Source organism: Berghia stephanieae, chromosome 15, assembly GCF_034508935.2.
Source record: "Berghia stephanieae isolate SIO BIC M18660-M18661 chromosome 15, UCSD_Bste_1.3, whole genome shotgun sequence".
In the NCBI taxonomy this organism is placed as follows: domain Eukaryota; kingdom Metazoa; phylum Mollusca; class Gastropoda; order Nudibranchia; family Aeolidiidae; genus Berghia; species Berghia stephanieae.
Window position 1 is genome coordinate 2,364,127 of NC_088374.1, and position 25,000 is coordinate 2,389,126.

Sequence of the window (25,000 nt, forward strand, 5' to 3'; positions counted from 1 at the left end):
GCCTCTCCCTTTCATTCCGTGGGGTTTAGTGGAAACCCGCGGCTCGCACAGGCGTCGGACTCCTTGGTCCGTGTTTCAAGAGGGTCGGGCAGGTACCGGAATAACGCTGCGCACCTTTCGACGGACCGGAGCCGCCCCCCCGGGAGGCCGAAACCCCCCGGGGCGAACCGCCGCCGTTTGTCCGCGGTCGACCACGGCACCCGAATACGACCGCTCTCGTGCCAACTCGCGCCCACGATCCGCAGGCCGACGACCCGCGTAGGGCGCGCGGACGAGACGGCCCGGTGCCGGTGGCAGCGGAGACCCGCCGTGGTGGGGCACGCGCCCGACCCCCGAACTCGGAAGGCGTCCCCGTCTCCGGGGCGCCTCCGCGGGGGGCACGGGCGACCAGCCGCCACGGCGGGACACGTCGCTCGGCTCAGCCAGTTTACCCCTTGGCGGTTTCACGCGCTTTGCACCCTCTCTTCAGAGTTCTTTTCAACTTTCCCTCACAGTACTTGTTCGCTATCGGACTCGCGCAGGTACTTAGCCTTAGGTGGAGTTTACCACCCGCTTCGGGCTGCACTGCCAAGCAACCCGACTCCGGGGTCGAGGTCGGCGGAAGGGAGCGCCGCCGGCAAGGGCCTGGCACCCGCTCTGGGCAAGCCACGCTCGAGAAGACTCGCGCGGCGCTCCCGATCCCGCTCGACACCGACCCGAACGCTACAGCTCCCCGCGGGCACGGGCCCAGGGGGTTTCAGCGCTGGGCTCTTCCCGCTTCACTCGCCGTTACTGGGGGAGTCCCCGTTGGTTTCTTTTCCTCCGCTTACTGAAATGCTTTAGTTCGGCGGGTACCCTCGTCCGATATGAGGTCGGCAGATCGCCCCATCCGTCGGGTTCGCCGCGCGTCGTTATACTTACTTCCCCGCATACCCCCACGAAGCCCTCGCTCGCGTGTACATCGAGCAGGCCCGAGGATTGAGGAAGAAGCAGCCGATCGCGTGCGTGCTTCCCCGTCTTCGGTGCGCGTCTTATTCGTCGTCCCCCGCCCATACCCAGAGGCCGGGTGGGGACGACGTCTCCCGTGGTCAGACGGGAGCCCTCGATCTACGGCCGCCAGTCGGGCCGAGACCCGACCGGTACGGCACGTCGCGCCGCTCAGTCCCCCCCGAGAAGACCGGTTGCGGCGACGTCGTAGGGCCGACCCTCATACGGACGTGGCCGGTGACTTACGCCCACGGCCGCAATTTGCGTTCAAGACGTCGATGTTCAATGAGGCAGCTGCAGTTCACACGACTCAATACGGCTGGCCGCACTCTTCATCGACGCGCGAGCCGAGTGATCCACCGCCAAAGGTTGTATTTATTTTCTCTCGCTTAAGGGCCAAACGACGACAAAGGGTGGGGGGGGCAAGCGTTGCGCGCGCGGTTACTCGCGGCGCAACGCCGCCGCCCCGTTTATCAGCCTGGACCGCTCCCCGGCCAGGGAGCAGCCCGGCCTCACCGGACAGTGTTTTAACCCTTCACCCGTCGGGCGGGCGGGCTGGGGGCAAAACGAAATCGGACGTGATCCTACCGAAGGTTCACCTACGGTAACCTTGTTACGACTTTTACCCTCTCGGGGCAGCGCAGTTCGGGCGACATCGCGACGACTGCGATTTCAGGAGCCGAAGCTCCGTCTCGCCGGCCACTCCGGGGCCCTGGCTGCGCCGTCCACCGAAGGTAGCGACGGGCGGTGTGTACAAAGGGCAGGGACGTAGTCGGCACGGGATGCTGACCCGTGACTACGTGGCATTCCGAGTTCACGGCCCAACTCGCAGGAAGACCGACCCCGGACATGAAGACTCCTACGCTCACGGTCTACACCGCGCCGGCTGGCGCCACCACTGTAGCACACGTGCAGCCCAGGACGTCTAAGGGCATCACAGACCTGTTATGGCTCCATCTCGTACGCACTGCTCGAGGTCAATCCCTGCAGGACGCGGCCTGCGCGACGGCGGTCCGGGGCACCGCCTCTCCCTGAGTGGGAAGACCGACGCCCGACCCGAGAGCCGAACGCCGACCCAACCCGTGAGACGGACCCCTCTTGACCGCCGTTTGTTATCCGCCAGGGCAGAGTCTCGCCCGTTATCGGAATGAACCAGACGGATCGCTCCACGGGCTAGCAACGGCCATGCACCACCACCCACCGAATCATGAAAGAGCCTCAGTCTGTCAATCCACGCGGTGTCCGGACCTGGTAAGCTTCCCCGTGTTGAGTCAAATTGAGCCGCAGGCTCCACTCCTGGTGGTGCCCTTCCGTCAATTCCTTTAAGTTTCAGCCTTGCGACCGTACTCCCCCCGGAGCCCAGGCACTCTGATTTCTCCGGGGCCTCGCGAGGCTTCCCCACAGGGGACGTCCCCGCGTAACCGGTCGGCATGGTTTACTGTCGGAACTACCGCGGTACCTGATCGCGTTCGTTCCTCCGACTTTCGTTCATGATCAACGAAGGCGCTCTTGGCCGGTGCCTTCGCTCTTGTTCGTCCCACCGCGATCGTCGGATTCCACCCCTCCCGCGGTAGTACGCCGCCCCCCGGCCGTCTCTATAGACCTCGCCCACCGCCCCCACGGAGACCGGTCCCGTGGTTACATTGCGGGGCGGTGGCGTCATCACATCGTTCCGAGCAAAGCTGTGCGAGCACGACCTGCTTTGAGCACTCCAATTGATTCAGGGAGAACACCGCCCGTACCTTAGTGTCGGCCCAGATACGCCACGTACCAAGCCGACACGGCTTAAGACGGAAAGAGACTAAACCGGCAGCGACGGGCAAGCGATGCCCGGCGAGATCCGTCGCGAGGGTCCGGTTGCGGCACCGGAAGGCACCGCTTGCTCCATCCCCAAAACCACGACGGTGCATAATCGCCGGGGCAACGTCACCCGCGGTTTGTCGCTGCCGTCACCTCAGAGATCCAACTACGAGCGTTTTAAACGCAGCAACTACAACATACGCCATCGGAGCTGGAATTACCGCGGCTGCTGGCACCAGGCTTGCCCTCCGATAGGTCATCAACGGCACGTGTTTGGTCTACGCTCAATCCGACCGCTAGGCTCGCATGCGAGCCCAGCCCCGACATTTATCTTCACTACCTCACCGTGCTGGGAGTGGGTAAGTTGCGCGCCTGCTGCCACCCTTAAGCGTGGTAGCCGTCTCGCAGGCTCCCTCTCCGGGATCGAACCCTGATCCTCCGTCACCCGTAGCCAACACGGGGGGCTCTTGCCCGGGCCGTCTAAATTTGATGGGACGGCGAGCAAACGGGCACGCCGCTAACAGCGGTCGTCACATACCCAGAGTTCGCCTCAGCCTGGCGGGCGGCGTTAACCACCCGCCGCCGGTCAAGATCCTAATAAATGCGCCCTCTCCCCGCGGAGGTAACCCCGTTAGGAGGAGGACTCGTGTGCACGTATTAGCTCTGGGATTCCTACAGGTGTCCGGACAAACATCGCCCACCCCGTGTATTATCGCCGATATACTGAGCAGTTCGCGGCTTCCCCTTCTGTGTAGGGTGAGCATAGGCGTGCATGGCTTAACCCTCAAGACAAGCATAAGACTACAGGCAGGATCAACCTGGTAGCGTATCCATTTCCAACCCGGCGGGACGGACCCGCTGGGACAGGAGGCTACGGGCGCCGACGACCGAAGCCCAGACGCCGAGAACTCCCAGCGCTCGACTCCTTCGCCGACGGCCCTTCTCGACTCTACCGCACAAACGTTCACCCCTTCGGCCTTCTCGCTGCTGGGTCGGACTGCTCCGACCGCCCGGACACGCTCGCGCTCACACGACTCTAGGTCCTCTACCGAGGAGCTAACCTGGGACCGACTCCGGACTCTCCGACCACCGCTCGTCCAGGCGCTGGTGACCGTGGGTGTACCAGAGGCCACCGCGCGCCTTTCGGCTCGCCTTGCTTCAATTTCAATTTTTCCGACCGACGACCGCCTTCCCTACTATACGTCCCAAACCCCTGGTAAGGTAGCCCTTTTCCTCTTGCGGACTACTAAAAAAAAAAATTTTTTTGGTGCAAATTCAGATTCGACCCCAGGCACGTATGGCAAACCCGAGCCCGACCTCCGAACAGCCCGAATTTCCCATCGCACTACTCTAGCGAAGTAGCGGGAACGCGTTTAACGCCGCGTAAACGGTCTTCCGAGCGAGTACAGGGCCCTAACGGGAAGGGCCCCGAAGTTCAAAACCGGTCGGCAATGGGGAGGTCCCAGGTGCGATCATAGGTGGTGGTTTATTTCATTCAAATTCGCTCCGTAGAGGAAATGCGCTCGACCAAAGTTTTTTCCCTCGGCCCTCGGAGGGCTTACCGCGGGAGCGTCCCGGCGCTAGAGTCCTTCTCGGCCGTAGCGAGAGCTTCTTACCCCAGGGACGCCCGTGCGGTAAAGCCTCGAATCGACGAGGCGATAAAATCGTATGAATAAAGCTCCCAAACCGGGATTTGAACCCCGGCAGGGTTGGCCGGCCCGTGGGCCAACTCGATCGAGCCCGAGTCGTCGATCGCCCGACTCTAGCGAAGTAGCGGGGAACGCGTTTAACACTCCGCCAAGCGAGTACAGGGCCCTAACGGGAAGGGCCCCGAAGTTCAAAACCGGTCGGCAATGGGGAGGTCCCAGGTGCGATCATAGGTGGTGGGTTTATTTCATTCAAATTCGCTCCGTAGAGGAAATGCGCTCGACCAAAGTTTTTTTCCCTCGGCCCTCGGAGGGCTTACCGCGGGAGCGTCCCGGCGCTAGAGTCCTTCTCGGCCGTAGCGAGAGCTTCTTACCCCAGGGACGCCCGTGCGGTAAAGCCTCGAATCGACGAGGCGATAAAATCGTATGAATAAAGCTCCCAAACCGGGATTTGAACCCCGGCAGGTTGGCCGGCCCGTGGGCCAACTCGATCGAGCCCGAGTCGTCGATCGCCCGACTCTAGCGAAGTAGCGGGAACGCGTTTAACACTCCGCCAAGCGAGTACAGGGCCCTAACGGGAAGGGCCCCGAAGTTCAAAACCGGTCGGCAATGGGGAGGTCCCAGGTGCGATCATAGGTGGTGGGTTTATTTCATTCAAATTCGCTCCGTAGAGGAAATGCGCTCGACCAAAGTTTTTTCCCTCGGCCCTCGGAGGGCTTACCGCGGGAGCGTCCCGGCGCTAGAGTCCTTCTCGGCCGTAGCGAGAGCTTCTTACCCCAGGGACGCCCGTGCGGTAAAGCCTCGAATCGACGAGGCGATAAAATCGTATGAATAAAGCTCCCAAACCGGGATTTGAACCCCGGCAGGGTTGGCCGGCCCGTGGGCCAACTCGATCGAGCCCGAGTCGTCGATCGCCCGACTCTAGCGAAGTAGCGGGAACGCGTTTAACACTCCGCCAAGCGAGTACAGGGCCCTAACGGGAAGGGCCCCGAAGTTCAAAACCGGTCGGCAATGGGGAGGTCCCAGGTGCGATCATAGGTGGTGGGTTTATTTCATTCAAATTCGCTCCGTAGAGGAAATGCGCTCGACCAAAGTTTTTTCCCTCGGCCCTCGGAGGGCTTACCGCGGGAGCGTCCCGGCGCTAGAGTCCTTCTCGGCCGTAGCGAGAGCTTCTTACCCCAGGGACGCCCGTGCGGTAAAGCCTCGAATCGACGAGGCGATAAAATCGTATGAATAAAGCTCCCAAACCGGGATTTGAACCCCGGCAGGGTTGGCCGGCCCGTGGGCCAACTCGATCGAGCCCGAGTCGTCGATCGCCCGACTCTAGCGAAGTAGCGGGAACGCGTTTAACACTCCGCCAAGCGAGTACAGGGCCCTAACGGGAAGGGCCCCGAAGTTCAAAACCGGTCGGCAATGGGGAGGTCCCAGGTGCGATCATAGGTGGTGGGTTTATTTCATTCAAATTCGCTCCGTAGAGGAAATGCGCTCGACCAAAGTTTTTTCCCTCGGCCCTCGGAGGGCTTACCGCGGGAGCGTCCCGGCGCTAGAGTCCTTCTCGGCCGTAGCGAGAGCTTCTTACCCCAGGGACGCCCGTGCGGTAAAGCCTCGAATCGACGAGGCGATAAAATCGTATGAATAAAGCTCCCAAACCGGGATTTGAACCCCGGCAGGGTTGGCCGGCCCGTGGGCCAACTCGATCGAGCCCGAGTCGTCGATCGCCCGACTCTAGCGAAGTAGCGGGAACGCGTTTAACACTTTCCCCCAAGCGAGTACAGGGCCCTAACGGGAAGGGCCCCGAAGTTCAAAACCGGTCGCAATGGGGAGGTCCCAGGTGCGATCATAGGTGGTGGGTTTATTTCATTCAAATTCGCTCCGTAGAGGAAATGCGCTCGACCAAAGTTTTTTTCCCTCGGCCCTCGGAGGGCTTACCGCGGGAGCGTCCCGGCGCTAGAGTCCTTCTCGGCCGTAGCGAGAGCTTCTTACCCCAGGGACGCCCGTGCGGTAAAGCCTCGAATCGACGAGGCGATAAAATCGTATGAATAAAGCTCCCAAACCGGGATTTGAACCCCGGCAGGTTGGCCGGCCCGTGGGCCAACTCGATCGAGCCCGAGTCGTCGATCGCCCGACTCTAGCGAAGTAGCGGGAACGCGTTTAACACTCCGCCAAGCGAGTACAGGGCCCTAACGGGAAGGGCCCCGAAGTTCAAAACCGGTCGGCAATGGGGAGGTCCCAGGTGCGATCATAGGTGGTGGGTTTATTTCATTCAAATTCGCTCCGTAGAGGAAATGCGCTCGACCAAAGTTTTTTCCCTCGGCCCTCGGAGGGCTTACCGCGGGAGCGTCCCGGCGCTAGAGTCCTTCTCGGCCGTAGCGAGAGCTTCTTACCCCAGGGACGCCCGTGCGGTAAAGCCTCGAATCGACGAGGCGATAAAATCGTATGAATAAAGCTCCCAAACCGGGATTTGAACCCCGGCAGGGTTGGCCGGCCCGTGGGCCAACTCGATCGAGCCCGAGTCGTCGATCGCCCGACTCTAGCGAAGTAGCGGGAACGCGTTTAACACTCCGCCAAGCGAGTACAGGGCCCTAACGGGAAGGGCCCCGAAGTTCAAAACCGGTCGGCAATGGGGAGGTCCCAGGTGCGATCATAGGTGGTGGGTTTATTTCATTCAAATTCGCTCCGTAGAGGAAATGCGCTCGACCAAAGTTTTTTCCCTCGGCCCTCGGAGGGCTTACCGCGGGAGCGTCCCGGCGCTAGAGTCCTTCTCGGCCGTAGCGAGAGCTTCTTACCCCAGGGACGCCCGTGCGGTAAAGCCTCGAATCGACGAGGCGATAAAATCGTATGAATAAAGCTCCCAAACCGGGATTTGAACCCCGGCACGGTTGGCCGGCCCGTGGGCCAACTCGATCGAGCCCGAGTCGTCGATCGCCCGACTCTAGCGAAGTAGCGGGAACGCGTTTAAACACTCCGCCAAGCGAGTACAGGGCCCTAACGGGAAGGGCCCCGAAGTTCAAAACCGGTCGGCAATGGGAGGTCCCAGGTGCGATCATAGGTGGTGGGTTTATTTCATTCAAATTCGCTCCGTAGAGGAAATGCGCTCGACCAAAGTTTTTTTCCCTCGGCCCTCGGAGGGCTTACCGCGGGAGCGTCCCGGCGCTAGAGTCCTTCTCGGCCGTAGCGAGAGCTTCTTACCCCAGGACGCCCGTGCGGTAAAGCCTCGAATCGACGAGGCGATAAAATCGTATGAATAAAGCTCCCAAACCGGATTGAACCCCGGCACGAGTTGGCCACCCGGCCCAACTTCTTAAAGTTGGCGAACGAGATCGAACAAGACCTCATATGAACTATTATTAATGATTATATTATTATAGTATTAATTATTTTAATGATAGTATTATACGTCATTATGTATTAATTGATTATGTATGGAGTAAAGTTCGATCCACTATAGCAATCGGTAACGCTTTACAATCGCGTCTACAGGCCAACAGGCATAGTCAAACGGGAAAGGGAGGCCAGGTTTCGTTATCGATAGGGGTGGGTACTTTCTATCAACTATCGCCGAGCCAGGCAATCGTGCTCAAAGCGCTTTATACAACGCGTCTACAGCCAACAGCAACACTAGCGTGCAGAGCGGACACGACAGGACGGAGAAAACACTACTCACGGCCAGGTATTCGTTTTACATCTGATTACGGGAGAGAATGCGTAAAGAACCTTTCTATCGAGTACTCAACTATGGCCGAGCCAGGCAATCGTGCTCAAAGCGCTTTATCCAACGCGTCTACAGCCAACAGCAAACACTTAAACGTGCAAGCGGACACATAGACGGAGAAATAACTATCAGCAGTATTGTTTTAATTGATTACGGGAGAATGCGAGTAAAGAACCTTTCTATCGAGTACTCAACTATGCGCCGAGCCAGGCAATCGTGCTCAAAGCGCTTTACAACGCGTCTACAGCCAACAGCAACACTTAGCGTGCAGAGCGGACACGACAGGACGGAGAAAACACTACTCACGGCCAGGTATTCGTTTTACATCTGATTACGGGGAGAGAATGCGAGTAAAGAACCTTTCTATCGAGTACTCAACTATGCGCCGAGCCAGGCAATCGTGCTCAAAGCGCTTTACAACGCGTCTACAGCCAACAGCAACACTCTAACGTGCAGAGCGGGACACGACAGGACGGAAAAACACTACTCACGGCCAGGTATTCGTTTTACATCTGATTACGGGGAGAGAATGCGAGTAAAGAACCTTTCTATCGAGTACTCAACTATGCGCCGAGCCAGGCAATCGTGCTCAAAGCGCTTTACAACGCGTCTACAGCCAACAGCAACACTTAACGTGCAGAGCGGGACACGACAGGACGGAGAAAACACTACTCACGGCCAGGTATTCGTTTTACATCTGATTACGGGAGAGAATGCGAGTAAAGAACCTTTCTATCGAGTACTCAACTATGCGCCGAGCCAGGCAATCGTGCTCAAAGCGCTTTACAACGCGTCTACAGCCAACAGCAACACTTAGCGTGCAGAGCGGGACACGACAGGACGGAGAAAACACTACTCACGGCCAGGTATTCGTTTACATCTGATTACGGGGAGAGAATGCGAGTAAAGAACCTTTCTATCGAGTACTCAACTATGCGCCGAGCCAGGCAATCGTGCTCAAAGCGCTTTACAACGCGTCTACAGCCAACAGCAACACTCTAACGTGCAGAGCGGGACACGACAGAACAGAACGGAGAAAACACTACTTACTAGTTTTCCTTTGATACGGTGAAGCTGAGCACAAGTTGAGAGTACGTACGACGATTTTAAAAGACAGTTGGCGAATTCCGCATCGCAGAAGCCTATTAAGGGAAGAAAAGAAAACAAACAAAAATCCCCCCAAATTTAAAAAAATAATAATTAATTAAAAAAGCACAGTGGCGAATCTGCTCGCAAAAGGCGAGTAAGAATCGAAAAAAAAAAAAAAAAAAGAAGAAGGAGAGAAGGAGAGAGAGAGAGAGTAGAGAGAGAGTGAGTAGAGAGAGAGAGAGAGAGAGAGCAGAGAAAATGCCGCAATTCAACAGTACGCAGCGCACGAATTCTACAAAATGCAGTTGGCGAATTCGCTTCGCAGAGGTCAATGTCAATGAGGTGACCCAAATTTAAAAAAAAAAAAATAAATTAATGCGCAAAACAAAAAACTAGCGAGCGACAGATTTGTTAAAAATAGTTGTTGGCGAATTCCGCTTCGCAAGAAGCTATTAAGGACGCGAAAAAAAAAAAAGAAAAATTAAGAAAAAAAAAAAAAGGAAATAAAAAAAAAAAAAAAAGTTGGCGAATCCGCTCGCAGAGCAAGACAAAAAGATGGGCGAATTCCGTTCGCAGAGCTGTAAAGGACAAAAAAATGCAGTGCGATGCAGAATTGGCTGACAGGAATTCCGCTTCGCAGAAGCCTGTATAGGACAAATAAAAGGGAACAAAATAAAATAAATGCAGTTGCGAATTCGCATCAGAAGCTATTAAGGACGACCAGATTTTAAAATACAGTTGGCGAATTCCGCTTCGCAGAAGCCTATAAAGGAAAAAATAAAATGCAGTTGGCGAATTCCGCTTCGCAGAAGCCTATTAAGGGACTAAATAAAATGCAGTTGGCGAATTCCGCTTCGCAGAAGCCTATTAAGGGACTAAATAAAATGCAGTTGGCGAATTCCGCTTCTCAGAAGCCTATTAAGGACTGAAATAAAATGCAGTTGGCGAATTCCGCTTCGCAGAAGCTATAAGGACAATAAATGCATTCATTGTTCACACTATTATGTTATGACGATCGACCCAATCAGCAAGTCGCGTCCGCATTCTCGTGCACCGTCGCAACCGCCTGAGCAGTCCACAACACAACCTCTCTTCGACTAGATGCTCTGCCGTTTTCGGTGTCTCTTGTCCCACAGCGTGGACATAAAGGACAGGAAGTTAGACCCCACTGATGTAACGCACCGGCCGTTAGGCAGCTCCTCGACCGAAGCCGATTCGCAGCTACCCAGTGTCTCCTCTTACTGGTATCAAAGCCTGGCAACTTCTCACCAAGCTTAGAGGAGTGTAGGTCCCCGCCCCCACGAGGGATTGAATTCGTCCAAACCGACTTCCATCTCGTATGTGCAGCTCTGTCCGTAGTCAGGGATTCTGCGTACAAGGGTTGCCGGGACTTATTTCGGCTCGAAACGGGGGCACCGTTCATTATGCGCATGAGAGGGGTATCCCCATTCCCTCTCTCTTTGATCTTACTCAGCCAGTTTCCCGTAATGGTCTCTCTCCGGACATCGGGGGGCTGGATCGCTGCCATTACCGGGCCCCATTCTCTAGGGGTTGTTGCTAGCGTTCCCGACACTATGTGCATCGACTTGCGAAGTTTTACATCCACCTTCTCAACGTTTCTGCTTCTACCCCACACTGGAGCGCAATACTCCGCGGTGGAATAGCATAGTGCAGGGCGGATGTTCTCAGGAGCGCTTGGCTAGCGCCCAAGTCGATCCCGCCAACTTCCTCAGAAGACTATTCCGCTTCTCTATCTTCCGGGCAACCCCTTCGAGATGAGCCCGATAGGTAAGGCTGCGATCCAACGTCACCCCTAAATATTTTGGACGCGGCTCATATGGGAGTGGCTGGTCCCCGACTAGGACATTCAGTTTACGGGTGTGCCAACCACTGCATAAGTGAAATGCAGTGGCCACGGTTTTTGAAGTGTTCATCTTCAGGTACACTTGTCAAAGTAGGATTTGAGTCTGGTGACGTCCTCGCTGAGTACGCTCTCGAGACGGGTCCACACTTTACTCTGAGTAACGAGTGCCCAGTCGTCTGCGTATCCAGCCTCAGGGAGGAAGTGTTCGGCATATCGCTAATGTAACGTTTAACAACATTGGCGCAAGTACCGACCCCTGAGGGACCCCATTCTTCAATTTCCTTACTTTGCTCGTGACGTCTCCAGCGCGACGTGGAATTGCTTTCCCCTAAGATCGAAGAGAACACTTCAAGGGTCTTTTTGCACCTTATGATTTTTTGCAAGTTTGAGCATTAACCCATCGCACCAGACGTATCGTACGCCGTGATAGGTCTATAAACACAGCACCTGTTTGCTGTTTTCTCTCGAACCGTGCTCAATATGCTCTGTAAGGGCAATGACTGCTCCGTGGTGCACCTCCCTTCCCTGAAGCCTGCCTGCTCTGGTGGCAGGGCAGCGTCTAGGACCCGGCCCCCATCGGTTTAATAGAACACGCTCCAACAATTTGTAAAGACAGCTCAGCAGCGATATGGGTCTGTAACTGTCTGCCTCCTTCGCCGGCTTCCCTGGCTTCAGGATGGCAACTATCTTCGCGTGCTTCCACACTTGTGGAAGCTTTCCCTTTTCAAGGACGTCCGACATTGCTCTGCTAGCCAGGCCGTGCCCTGGGGCCCAGATGCGTCACCATATCGGGAAATACACATCTATCCTGCTGCTTTGCCGTTCTTTACTTCGCTATGGCTGCACCCACTTCTCGGGGACTGAACGGGGCCGTCCAGTCCGACTCTCGCCAGGGTAGCGAGTCCAAAATCGTCGGTACGCCTTGCGGACACGCGCTCAAAAGCTGATTAGGGACCGCTTTACTCGGTTCTTTAAAACTATTTGGCAATTGTGTCTGCCTCGCATTCCGGTGCAGCCTTCGCGAAATTCCGATCTGGGTCCAATTTCTTTATCAAACGCCAAGCGTGGCGGCTGGAGTGTGTAAAGTCGAGACTTTTCCACGGTCTCCCGCCACGTTGCTTCCCTTTCCCCCTGCCAGAGATGAAGTAGTCTATCGGCTGTGTCTGAGACTGGGTCTGCTGGTACTCTCGGTACAGCTCTTCGACTTGCTGTCCAGCAAGGGGTTGTAGACATTTCCGCTTGCCCGTGGAATAGAGCGTTGAGCGCTCTTAACCAGTAGCCTACTAAAATTGGTTATATTCTTGGACTTGGGAGGAATGGCAGGGCAGACCTGCTCGATATAGGAACCTGAATTCCTCCCGTCAGCCTTCCTGAAATTCCCTCTGCAAAGTGGGAGAGATGCACCCTCGGTATTGTCACCCAGCTGTGACAAGAACCGGCCTGTGCTGGCTATGCGGAAAGTCCCGAGGACTGTCGCTTCACCTGCAGCGGTTCCACCGTTCGCGCTTTTCGTTACGAGGGCTGAGGTATGGAAGGTTTTTTTTGTACTCCTCTTATGGCGGGTAACCCGGGAGGTACCCTAAGGCTGTAGGATCGTACACTAGGTGTAGAGCATTACAGTCCATCCAGTGCGGAGTTGTCTTCCTGCCTCGTTGCTGACTTCGGTAGCCCATTCGTGATGGTGACTATTAAAGTCTCCAGACAGATGGAAGGATGGCTGACCACGGTACCGGTGGTTGTAGTCCAAGTCGCTCTAGTTGTTTGTAAATAATATGCAAACCCAGTCCACCTACTTCCAGTGAAATTGGTTCACCCCCTTTGCGTCCGTTACGCTCTCAATGGACCCTTACCTTCGATGGCTCTTAGCATACACGCTCAACCCCTCCTTTGAGCCTTCGAAGCTGTCTCGCGTTGGACCACCTATAGCCTGGGATCTGGAATCGGGACGATTGCGCGCCTGAATAAAGGTGGGATTCCTGTAAACAGGAGGATATCAACGCAATGAAGGCCAATAGCTTTGATAAAAGCTCATTTTTTGCCATACCTCTGGCCCCTCCTCGGACGTTCCGGGACACTATACGCGTCAGTTCGCCATCCCCGCCGTGATTTTCAATCGGCAGGCCCGCGAATCGATGATGCATGGGTCGTTCGCTTTTTTCTCGGCACGTGCCGACGACCCGGGCGACACGAACGCGTTTATTTGGCTAGGCGGCAGACCGCTTCGCCATTGAGGGACTGGTTGGGACTCGACATAAGGACAATAGTGTGGGCGCCCGGGATAGGGCCTGTATTCGGGCACCGTTGTGGAATCAAAACTTTAGTCACACCCCGGGGCGAGCAGTCCTGTGGCTGTTGGATCGGATACCGGGATGGTCTCGTGACGGTCGATCCGGGATTTACACCTTTGCCCTCCCGTGTGCCCTCACGCCCACTCCCAATGCAAGGAAAGATCCACGAGGGGGGGGAAATGGCGAATCCCCGCTTCTCAGAAGGTCTAATTAAGGGACCTAAAAAAATAAATGCCAGTTGGCGAATTCCGCTTCGCAGAAGCCTACTAAGGGCCTGACAGGAAGTGAAAAAAACAAAATTGAAAAAAAAAAAAAAACAAAAAAAAATGCAGTAGGCGAATTTCTACTTCGCAGACGCAAACGAAGGAAAACTAAAAGGCCTCTGGACGGATTAGTGCCTCTGGAGGATTGTGCCTCTGGGCACGGACTAGTGCTCTGGGACGGATTAGTGCCTCTGGACGGATTAGTTGCCTTCTGCGACACAGGTGGAGAGAAAAAAAATATCTCCAGTTCTTAGGAGAGATAGAACTATGACGAAGTAAAGTAAAAGTAAAGTAAATGTATTTATACGTGATCTATGACCACTCTCGCAACGCCGCCGCCGCGCGCCGCACGCCCGCATGCCGAGCCGAGCAGAGCAAGGACTCGAAGGCTGGCGATCGGGCCGGGCAGTGCCGTGCCGGGTGGAAAGGTGGCCGAGACAAACCCTTGCCTGGAGGGAAATCTCAGCGTCATGGGCTTAGTCTCACGGATCGCCGTACCCAGGACAGCCTCTACTCTTACCACACCCCGACGGAATACATGAGTCCGCACGCGCTTTCTAGCCCCAAACGGAGACGTGGATGGATACCGACCCAGCCACGCGCACCACAGATTAGCGCGCGTGACGAGCGGGCCGGTCACGGCACTAGACCGACGAACCGAGGGTTGCGTTAATGTATGCCGGCACGTCAGGGCCCTAGTCTAAGCTCCCCTGCTCCCGGGCAGGGGATCCGACTTAGAGGCGTTTCAGTCTTACCTTCCCACGGGACGTGCTGGCGCCATCGGCCTGACGACCGGACGCCGCGAACAGAGAGGTCCGGCACTCACCGTTCTCTTTATGAGCATGCTTACCGTGGCAAGGTCGCTTATCCGTCGGCTACAACTTAACCTGTCTCACGACGGTCTAAAACAGCTCAGTACCTGTGGCGGCCTAACTGTGAACAATCCGCCACTTTGGCGAATCTGCTTCGCACAAATTGGAACGCGACATCGAAGGATCAAATCAGCGACGTCGCTATGAACGTTGGGGCCGCCACAAGCCAGTTCTCCCTGTGTAATTTTCTGACACCTCTCGCTTGAAAACTCAACGTCGAAAGATCGCTAGCCACGCTTTCCACGGCCCAGTATTCGTAATGAAAATCTGGACGAGCAGGGCATTTGCCCTTTTGCTCTACGCGAGGTTTCCGTCCTCGCTGAGCCCGCCTTGGGACACCTTCCGCTGCGCTTTAGACGAATTTGGTACCGCCCCAGTCAAACTCCCCGTCCGAGGCTTGTCCCCGGCAGGGTCGCGGTCGCGTTCGTGCCGCCGTCGGTGGACTCCCGAGCCCGGACGCGACGCGCGGCTTGACGTTCTGAACCTCGTACCCTCCTACCTGCAAGAAGGCGCCGAGTCCCCACTCCGTCGGGTAAGTGGAGGTTCCGCGGGGGGTCGCGGTATTTCACGGTCGGGCCCGAAAGACGCTACCGCCTATTCTACACCCCCCACCGCTCCTCACGAGTCGGACTAGATGTCAAGCTCGACCAGGGTCTTCTTCCCGCGATTACACCACGCCGTTCCCTGGCTGTGATTTCGCCGAGGGGTAGATAGGGACAGTGCGGACTCTCGTTTATTCCTGTTCGTGCGCGTCGCTAATTAGGACGACGAGGCATATGGCTACCTTAAGAGCGTCTCGTTACTCCCGCCGTTTACCGCCGCTTAGCGTCTTCTTCACTTGCATTCTGAGACTGGGCAGAAATCACGTCCCGGTAAACACCTTTTCAGCTGTCGGAACGCTTGTTATTAATTCGACAGCGGGTTCCCTGTCCGTGGACAGTTCTGCGACAGCGTGAGTCGGAAGGGTCGCGTCGGTAGTCCCCCGACGCAGCCAACGCGCCCCGCGAAGGGGCGTCAGCCGAGCGAGGCGCTCGGCCCGGGCGCCCCCACGGGTTTCCGCGCAGTCTCTCCCCCTCGGAGTGTCCACTAGGGTGCTGCGTGCGGTTCTGCCCGCATTCCTCCCCTACGCCTACCGTCCCGTCCCCGAACCACTCTTTTCTCCCGAAGTTACGGGAATCCCATTTAGCGACTTCCTAACAACATTAACTCGTGGCCCAGAAAGGAGTAACCTCGGAGACCTGCTGCGGACATGAGTTCGGCCGGGCAACAGCGAGATTGGACGTGCCCTCGACGGGGTTATCACGGGCCGCCGTGAGCGGACCGGACGCAGCCTGTCTTACGGCGCGACGTTTTGGCATGGCCAGCCCATACTCCGTGACCGGATTCCCGGGCCGGAACAGACCTCAAAAAGAGACGAGGCTTCTCCCCGGTGCCACGCAGCGTTCCCCGTTCTGTCCGCGTCGCCGCGGCGGCCCCCCCTCCGGACACGTCGTCGCGGGAGAGGGGGGCCGTTTCTCCGCCGCCCGGTTCGAGCGTAACCTTACCTGGAAACCCAATACGGCGGTCGCAGGGTGATGACGGCCGGCGCGGCGCCCGGTCGGCCGCCCGCCCGGCGCGTGTTTCGTACCCGCTTCAGCAAGGGCGAGCTACCCGCCCCCTTAGGACGACTCACCCACGTACATGCACTGTTCCCGCGGAAACCATTCCCCCACTTCGGCCTAGAAAAGTACTCTCGTTTCAATTATTTCCTACTCCCCCCCAAGATCTTCCACCCGCGGCGGCTCCGAACGGGATCGCCCCGGCTTCACGCCCCGCACGGCGACCTCTACTCGCCCCGGCCTGCCCGGGGGGGAGACGCACCCCTCCCGCTTTTGGCGGGGCGGCCCGAGTGTGGGTCCGACGCTCAGCGCCATCCCATTTTCAGGGCGGGTCGGTTCGGCAGGTGAGTTGTTACACACTCCATTGTCGGATCCGACTTCCGTGGCCACCATACGCCCTGCTGTCAGTACCGACCCACACCTTTTAGCTTTCCCGTAGCGACCTGCGTTGGGGCACACACCGGGCGTTCGGTTCTTCCCGCATCGCCAGGTTCTGCTTACCCAAAAATTGGCCCACTCGGCACCCGTGATTCTAGGCCAGGCCCGTGCGCGGCGGGTGGCGCCTCACCCGTTGAAAAGTTTGAGAGTAGGACGAGGGCGTTTGCCCCCGATTGCCTCCAAACCATTCGCTTATACCGAGTGAAAACGTTCCGTCGGCCACCGGCTATCCTGAGGAAACTTCGGAGGGAACCAGCTCCTAGAAGCATTCGATTGGTCTTTCGCCCCTTACGCCAAGTCAGGCGGGGTCGATTTGCCACGTCAGAGTCGCTTCGAGCCATCCACCAGAGTTTACCCCGGCTTCGCTCTGTCAGGCTTAGATCACCATCTCTCGGGTCCCCGACGCCAGCATCATGCTCCGACAGTGGCCGTCAACGCGGCGGACGCCGGTCCGGCGGTTGCGCTCCGGGGACTCGGTGAGTCGACGAGAGATCCCGCCTCGGCCCGCGAAGGCCTCTCGCTTTCACTTCTCCGAGGGGTATAGTGGTGGGGCACGCGCCCGGACCGCCGAAGTCGGAAGGCGTCCCCGTCTCCGTGGCCGCCTCCGCGGGGGGGCAACGGGCGCCCAGCCGCCCGGCGGGAACACGTCGCTCGGCTCAGCCAGTTTACCCTTGGCGGTTTCACGCGCTTTGCACCCCTCTTCAGAGTTTCTTTTTCAACTTTTCCCTCACAGTACTTGTTCCGCTACGGACTCGCGCAGGTACTTGATTAGGTGGAGTTTACCACCGCTTCGGGCTGCATGCCAAGCAACCGACTCCGGGGTCGAGGTCGGCGGAAGGAGCGGCCGCCGGCAGGGCTGGCACCGCTCCTGGGCAAGCCACGCTCAGAGAGACTCGCGCGGCGCTCCCGATTCCCGCTCGGACACCGACCCGAACGCTACAGCTCCCCGCGGGCACGGGCCCAGGGGGTTCAGCGCAGGGGCTCTTCCCGCTTCAATCGCCGTTACTGGGGGTAGTCCCCGTTGTTTCTTTTCCTCCGCTTACTGAAATGCTTTAGTTCGGCGGGGTACCTCGTCCGATATGAGGTCGGCAGGATCGCCCCATCCGTCGGGTCGTCGCCGACCGCGCGTCTTTATACTTCTTCCCGCATACCCCCACGAAGCCCTCGCTCGCGTGTACAATCGAGCAGGCGAGGCGATTGCGGAAGAAGCAGGCCGATCGCGTCTGGCTGTTCCCCGTCTTCGGTTGCGCGTCTTATTCGTCGTCTCCGCCCATACCCAGGGCCCGGGCTGGGGACGACGTCTCCCGTGTCAGTACGGAGAGCCCTCGATCTACGGCCGCCAGTCGGGCCGAGACCCGACCGGTACGGCACGACGCGCCGCTCAGTCCCCCCGAGAAGACGGTTGCGCGAGTCGTTCGGGCCGACCCTCTCATACCGGACGAGGCCGGTTGACTTACGCCCACGGCCGCATATTTGCGTTCACGGTAGTCGATGTTCATGAGGGCAGCTGCAGTTCACACACTTCAATACGGCTGGCCGCACTCTTCATCACGCGCGAGCCTAGGAAGTGATCCAAACGCCAAAGGTTGTATTTATTTTCTCTCGCTTTAAGGGGCCAAACGACGACAAAGGGTGTTGGGGGCAAGCGTTGCGGCGCGCGGTTACTCGCGGCGCAACGCCGCCGCCCCGTTGTTTCAGCCGGGACCGCTCCGGCCAGGGAGCAGCCCGGCCTCACCGGCCAGTGTTTTAACCCTTCACCGTCGGGCGGGGGGCTGGGGGCAAACACGAAATCGGACGTGATCCTACCGAAGGTTCACCTACGGTTAACCTTGTTACGACTTTTAACCCTCTCGGTGGCCAGAGCGTCGGGCGACAATCGCGCCGCCTGCGATTTCAGGAGCCGAGCTCCGTTCTCGCGGCCCACTCCGGGGCCCTGGCTGCGCCGTCCACCGAAGGGTAGCGACGGGCGGTGTGTACAAAGGGCAGGGACGTAGTCGGCCACGGGATATCGTGCTGACCCGTGACTCGTGGCATTCGAGTTCAGCCCCCCAACTCGCATGAAGACCGACCCGGACATGAAGACTCTACGCTCAGGTCTACACGCGCGGCTGTGCGCCACCACTGTACACACGTGCAGCCCAGGACCGTCTAAGGGCCTCCCAGACCTGTTATGGCCATCTCGTACGCATGCTCGAGGTCAATCCCTGCAGGACGCGGCCCCTGCGCGACGGCGGTACGGGGCACCGCCTCTCCTGGAGAGGGAAGACCGAACGCCCGACCCGAGAGCCGGACCGCCGGACCCAACCCGTGAGGCGGGACCCCTCTTGACCGCCGATTGTTTATCCGCCAGGCAGAGTCTCGCCGTTGTCGGATAATGAACCAGACGGATCGCCTCCACGGGCTAGCACGGCCCAGCACCACACCCACCGAATATGAAAGAGCCTCAGTATGTCAATCCACGCGGATGTTGTCCGGGCCCTGGTAAGCTCCCCGTGTGGAGTCAATTGCGCCGCAGGGCTCACTCCTGGTGGTGCCCCTTCCGTCCCATTTCCTTTTACGTTTCAGCCATGCGACCGACTCCCCCGGAGCCCAGGCACTTGAATATCTCCGGGGCCTCGCGGAGGCTTCCCCACCCGGGGGACGTCCCGCGTAACCGGTCGGCATGGTTTACTGTCGGAACCTACCGCGGGTACCTGGATCGCGTTCGTTCCTCCGACTTTCGTTATGATTCAACGAAGCGCTCTTGGCCGGTGCCTTCGCTCTTGTTCGTCCACCGCGATCGTCGGAATTCCACCCCTCCCGCGGTAGTAAGTGACGCCCGCCCCCAGGCCGTCTCTATAGAACTCGCCCACCGCCCCCACGGAGACCGGGTCCCGATGGTTAACATTGCGGGGCGGTGGCTTCATCACATCGTTCCGCGCAAAGCTGTGCGAGCTACGACCTGCTTTGCGCACCCATTGATTCCGGGAGACACCGCCCGTACCTTAGTGTCGGCCCTGATACGCACGTAAATGCCGACACGGCTTTAGACGGAAAGAGACTAAACCGGCAGCGACGGCAAGCGATGCCCGGCGAGATCCGTCGCGAGGGTCCGGTTATGCGGCCACCGGAAGGCACCCGCTTGCTCCATCCCCAAAACCACGACGGTGCATAATCGCCTGGGCCACGTCCCCCGCGGGTTTGTCCTGCCGTCACCTCAGAGATCAACTACGAAGCGTTTTTTAACCGCAGCAACTACAACATACGCTATCGGAGTGGCATTACCGCGGCCTGCTGGCACCAGGCTTGCCCTCCGTATAGGTCTTCAAACGGCACGTGTTTGGTCTACGCTCAATCCGACGCTTGGTCGCATGCGAGGGCCCAGCCCGACATTTATCTTCACTCCTCACCGTGCTGGGAGTGGTAAGTTGCGCGCCTGCTGCCACCCTTAAGCGTGGTAGGCCGTTCTCGCACTAGGGCTCCCTTCCGGATCGAACCCTGCATCCTCGTCACCTAGCCAACACGGGGGGCTCTTGCCGGGCCGTCTAATTTGATGGGAACGGCGAGCAAACGGGCACGCGCGTAACAAGGCGGTCGTCACAACCCAGAGTTCGCCTCGCCTGGCGGGCGGCGTTAACCACCCGCGCCGGTCAAGATCCTATAAATGCGCCTCTCCCCGCGGAAGGTATAACCCCGTTAGGAGGAGGACTCGTGTGCACGAATTAGCTCTGGGATTCTACAGGTGTCCGGACAAACTCGCCCACCCGTGTATTATCGCCGATATACTGGAGCAGTTGCGGCTTCCCTCAGTGTCGGGTGAGCATAGGCGTGCATGGTTACCCTCAAGACAAGCATAAGACTACAGGCAGGATCCACTGGTAGCGTTCCATTTTCCAACCGGCGGGACGGACCCGCTGGGACACGGAGGCTACGGGCGCCGACGACCGAAGCCCAGACGCCGAGAACTCCCAGCGCTCGAACTCCTTCGCCGGCGGCCCCTTCTCGACTCTACGCACAAACGTTCACCCCTCTCGGCCTTCTCGCTGCTGGGTCGGACTGCTACGACCGCCGGACACGCTCGCGCTCACACGACTCTAGGTCCTCTACCGAGGAGGCTAACCTGGGGACGACTCCGGACTCTCCGACACCGCTCGTCAGGCGCTGGTGACCGTGGGTGTCCAGAGGACCACCGCGCGCCTTTCGGCTGCCTTGCTTCAATTTCAATTTTTCGAGCGCGACCGCTTCCCTATATTACGTCCAAAACCCGGAAGGTAGCCCTTTTCCTCTTCGGACACTAAAAAAAAAAATTATTTTATTGTGCCAATCAGGATTCTGACCCCAGGCACGTATGGCAAACCCGAGCCGCCTCCGCCAGCCCGAATTTCATCGCACTACTCTAGCGAAGTAGGGGAACGCGTTTTTTAACGCCGCGTAAACGGTCTTCCGAGCGTAGTACAGGGCCTAACGGGAAGGGCCCCGAAAGTTCAACACCGGTCGGCAATGGGGAGGTCCCAGGTGCGTCATAGGTGGTGGTCTTTATTTCATTCAAATTCGCTCCGTAGAGGAACATGCGCTCGACCAAAGTTTTTTTTCCCCTCGGCCCTCGGAGGGCTTACCGCGGGAGCGTCCGGCCGCTAGAGTCTTCTCGGCCCGTAGCGAGAGCTTCTTACCACAGGGACGCCCGTTGCGGTAAAGCTCGAATCGAGAGGCGATTAAAATCGTATGATAAAGCTCCCAAACCGGGATTTTGAACCCGGCAGGGTTGGCCGGCCCGTGGGCCAACCGACGGGGCCGAGTCGTCGATCGCCCGATCTAGCGAAGTAGGGGGAAAAACGCGTTTAACACTCCGCAAGCGAGTACGGGCCCTAAGGGGAAAGGGCCCGAAGTTCAAACCGGTCGGCAAGGGGGAGGTCCCAGGTGCGATCATAGGTGGTGGGTTTATTTCATTCAAATTCGCTCGTCGGGGAAATGCGCTGACCCAAATTTTTTTCCACGGCCTCGGGTGTTACCGCGGGGCCGTCCGGCGCTTGGTCTTCTCGGCGTAGCGAGAGTTCTTACCCCAGGGACGCCCGTGCGGTAAAGCTCGAATCGGACGAGGCGATAAAATCGAAAGGAATAAAGCCCCCAAAACCCGGGGATTTAAACCCCCGGGCCCAGGGTTGGGGCCGGGGGGGCCCAAACCTCGAACGAGCCGGGGTGGGTCGATCCCCCGACTTAGCGAAGTAGCGGGACCGCGTTTTTTAACACCCCGCCAAGCGAGTACAGGGCCCTAACGGAGGGCCCGAAGTTCAAAAGGTCGGAAATGGGGAGGTCCGGGTGCGATCATGGTGGTGGGTTTTTTTACATTCAAATTCGCTCGTAGAGGAAATGGGCGCCCAAAAAGTTTTTTCCCTCGGCCCTCGGGGGCTTACGCGGGAGGTCCGGGCGCTAGAGTCCTTCTCGGCCGTTTAGCGAGAGTTTTACAGGGGGGCGCCCGTGGGTAAAACCTCGAATCGACCGAGGCGATAAAAACGTATTTAATAAGCTCCCAAACCCGGGTTTTGAACCCCGGCACGGTTGGCCGACCGTGGCCCACTGGTAAAGTATGCGCCCAACGAGGAAACGAACCAAGGATTATAAATTATTATTTATTATTATTATTATTATTATTTATTTAAATTTTTATTAATTTTTATTTTAAAATTAAAATTTTTTTTTAATATTATTATTTTTATTATTGTTTATGTGGGGATGTGAGTAGAGGCTTTTTAAACGAGTACAAAATTGCGCCGAGCAGGCAAACGTGCTCAAAGCGCTTTACAACGGGGTCTACAGCCAACGCAAACTTAGCGTGCGAGCGGGGACACGGGCAGGACGGAGGAGGAAAACATATCACGGCAGGTATTCGTTTTACCCTTGATTACGGGGAGAGAAGCGAGTAAAAAATTTCTAAACGAGTACTCAACTATGCGCCGAGCCAGGCAAAACTGCTCAAAGCGCTTTATAACGGTCTACAGCCAACAGAACACTTAACGTGCAGGCGGGGACACGAACGGACGGAGAAAACATACTCCCGGGCCCGGTATTCGTTTTACATCTGATTAGGGGAGAGAATGGGAGTAAAAGAAACCTTCTATCGAGTACTCAAACTATGCGCCGAGCCAGGCAATCGTGCTTTAAGCGCTTTACAACGAGTCTACAGCCAAACAGGGAAACTTAACGTGCAGAGGGGGGAAACGACAGGACGGAGGGGAAAAAAACTCACGGCCGGTATTCGTTTTTACATTGATTACGGGTAGGGGGGAAGCGAGTTAAAGAATTTCTATCGAGTATAAAATGCGCCGAGCCCGGCCCAATTTGGTCAACGGCTTTAAAAAAGGCTACAGCAAAAAGCAAACACTTTAGCGTGCAGGCGGGGCCCCCACAGGCGGAAGGGGGGAAAACCTATCCGGCCAGGTTTTTCGTTTTACATCTGAAATTTCGGGAGAGAAGCGAGTAAGAACCTTCTAAACCCAGTACTCAACTATGCGCGAGCCAGGCAATGTGTCCAGGCTTTACAAAGGTACAGCAAAGCAACATTTCGTGCAGCGGGACACGAAAAGGAGAAAAAGGAAAAAAACTATCACGGCCAGGTATTCGTTTTTCTTGGGTTACGGGGGAGATTTGGAAATTTAAAAACCTTTATCGAGTATCAACTATGCGCCGAAAAGGCAATCGTGCCAAGCGTTTTCCAACGTTCCGAAAAACAGACCATCTAACGTGCCGGGGGGGACACGACAGAACAGAACGGAGAAACCACTATAGTTTTTCTGAGTAGGGTTTGAAGCGGGCCCCCCAAGTTGAGAGTCCCTTTAGCGACCGTTTTTTAAAAAAAAAGAGCAGTTGGCGAATTCGCTTCGCAGAAGCTATTAAAGGGGAAAAAGAAAGAACAAAAACAAAATCCCCCAAATTAAAAAATAAAAAAATTTAAAATTAAAAAAGTCCCGGGTTGGGGGAATTTGCTTGGGCCAAAGCGAGTAAGGAATCGAAAAAAAAAAAAAAAAAAAAAAAAAAAAGGAGGAGAGAGAGAGAGAGAGAGAGAGAGAGAGAGAGAGAGAGAGACGTGAGAGAGGAGGAGGAGGAAGAGGAGAGAAAAATGCGCGCAATGTAAACAGAAGCGCAGCGAGGGAATGCTACAAAATTGCAGTTGGCGAATTGCGTTCGCAGAGGCCCAATGTAAATGAGGGCCCCAAATTTAAAAAAAAAAAAAATAATTTAATGCCCCAAAACGAAAAACTAGCCCCAGCACCGATTTGTTTAAATATGTTGGCGAATTCCGCTTCGCAGAAGCCTTTGGGGGGGACGGGGGAAAAAAAAAAAAGAAAAAATTATGAAAAAAAAAAAGGAAATAAAAAAAAAAAAAATCCCAGTTGGCGCCCGCTTCGCAGAAAGCTTTTAAAGGGACAAAAATAAAATGCATTTTGGGCAAATTTCCGCTTGCAGAACCCTTTTTAAAGGGGACAAAATAAAATGCAGTTGGCGAATTCCGCTTCTCAGAAGTCTTTTAAAGGGGGACTAAATAAAAGGGCAGTTGGCAAAATTCCGCTTCGCAAAAGCCGGGGTTAAAGGCCCAAAATAAAATGCAGTTGGCGTTTCCCGCTTGCAGAAGCCTATTAAGGGCCTAATGAAATGCAGTTGGCGAATTCGTTTCCCCGAAGCCTTTTTAAGGGACAATGGGGGAATCCCGTCTCAGAGTCATAACGGGACTAATACACTGCGTGGCGAATTCGCTCGCAGAAGCTGGATAAAGGACAAAATAAAATGCAGGTGGCAAATTCCGCTTCGCGGGAAGCCTATTAAGGGGAAACTAAAAAATGCATGTGGCATTCCGCTTCTCAGAAGCCTGGTAAGGCAAAATAAAATTGCAGTAGGCGATTCCGCTCGCAGAGCTATTCAGGACAAATAAAATGCAGTTGGGGGAATTCCGCTTTCAGAAGCCTATTAAGAGGAAAAGGCAGAGCTTCTTTATGGTTCACACTATTTGTTAGGGCAAACGCCCCAATCACAAAGCCCGGCCCGCATTCGTGCCCGTCGCGAACCCGCTGGTAGCATCGCCCAAACACCCCTTTCGCTAGATGCTCTGCCGTTTCGGGTTTTGTCCACAGGGGTGGACAAAAAGGGAAAGGACGTTTAGCCCCCACTGATGTAAAGCACGGCGGTTAGGCAGCTCCTCGACCGAACCCGATTCGCAGCTACCCGTTGTCCCCTCTTATGGTATCAAAGCCTGGCAACTTTCACCAACCCTTAGAGGAGTGTAGGTCCCGCCCCCACGAGGGTTTGAATTCGCCCAAAACCGACTTCCTCTCGTATGGCAGCTCTTTTCCGTAGTCAGGGATTGGTAAAAGGGTTTGCGGGACTTTTTTCCCGGCTCGAAGGGGGGGCCCACCGTTCATTATGGCATGAGAGGGAGTATCCCCTTTCCCCCTCTCTCTTTGTTTACTCGGCCAGTTTCGTAAGGGTCTCTCCC

At 56.6% G+C, this 25,000-nt stretch overlaps 1 protein-coding gene, 1 non-coding gene and 2 pseudogenes across 3 annotated transcripts in view; 1 reads left to right on the forward strand and 3 right to left on the reverse strand.

Moving 5' to 3' along the window:
• LOC144960539 (uncharacterized) overlaps positions 1–25,000 on the forward strand; it is a 63,836-nt gene that overhangs the window by 19,854 nt on the left and 18,982 nt on the right. The gene's annotated exons all lie outside the window — the stretch shown is intronic.
• Positions 1,181–1,337, reverse strand: LOC144960871 (5.8S ribosomal RNA). Its single transcript, XR_013642965.1, has one exon. It is a non-coding gene; the product is annotated as a 5.8S ribosomal RNA (ribosomal RNA).
• On the reverse strand, positions 1,543–3,590 carry LOC144960872 (small subunit ribosomal RNA; annotated as a pseudogene).
• On the reverse strand, positions 14,084–17,624 carry LOC144960870 (large subunit ribosomal RNA; annotated as a pseudogene).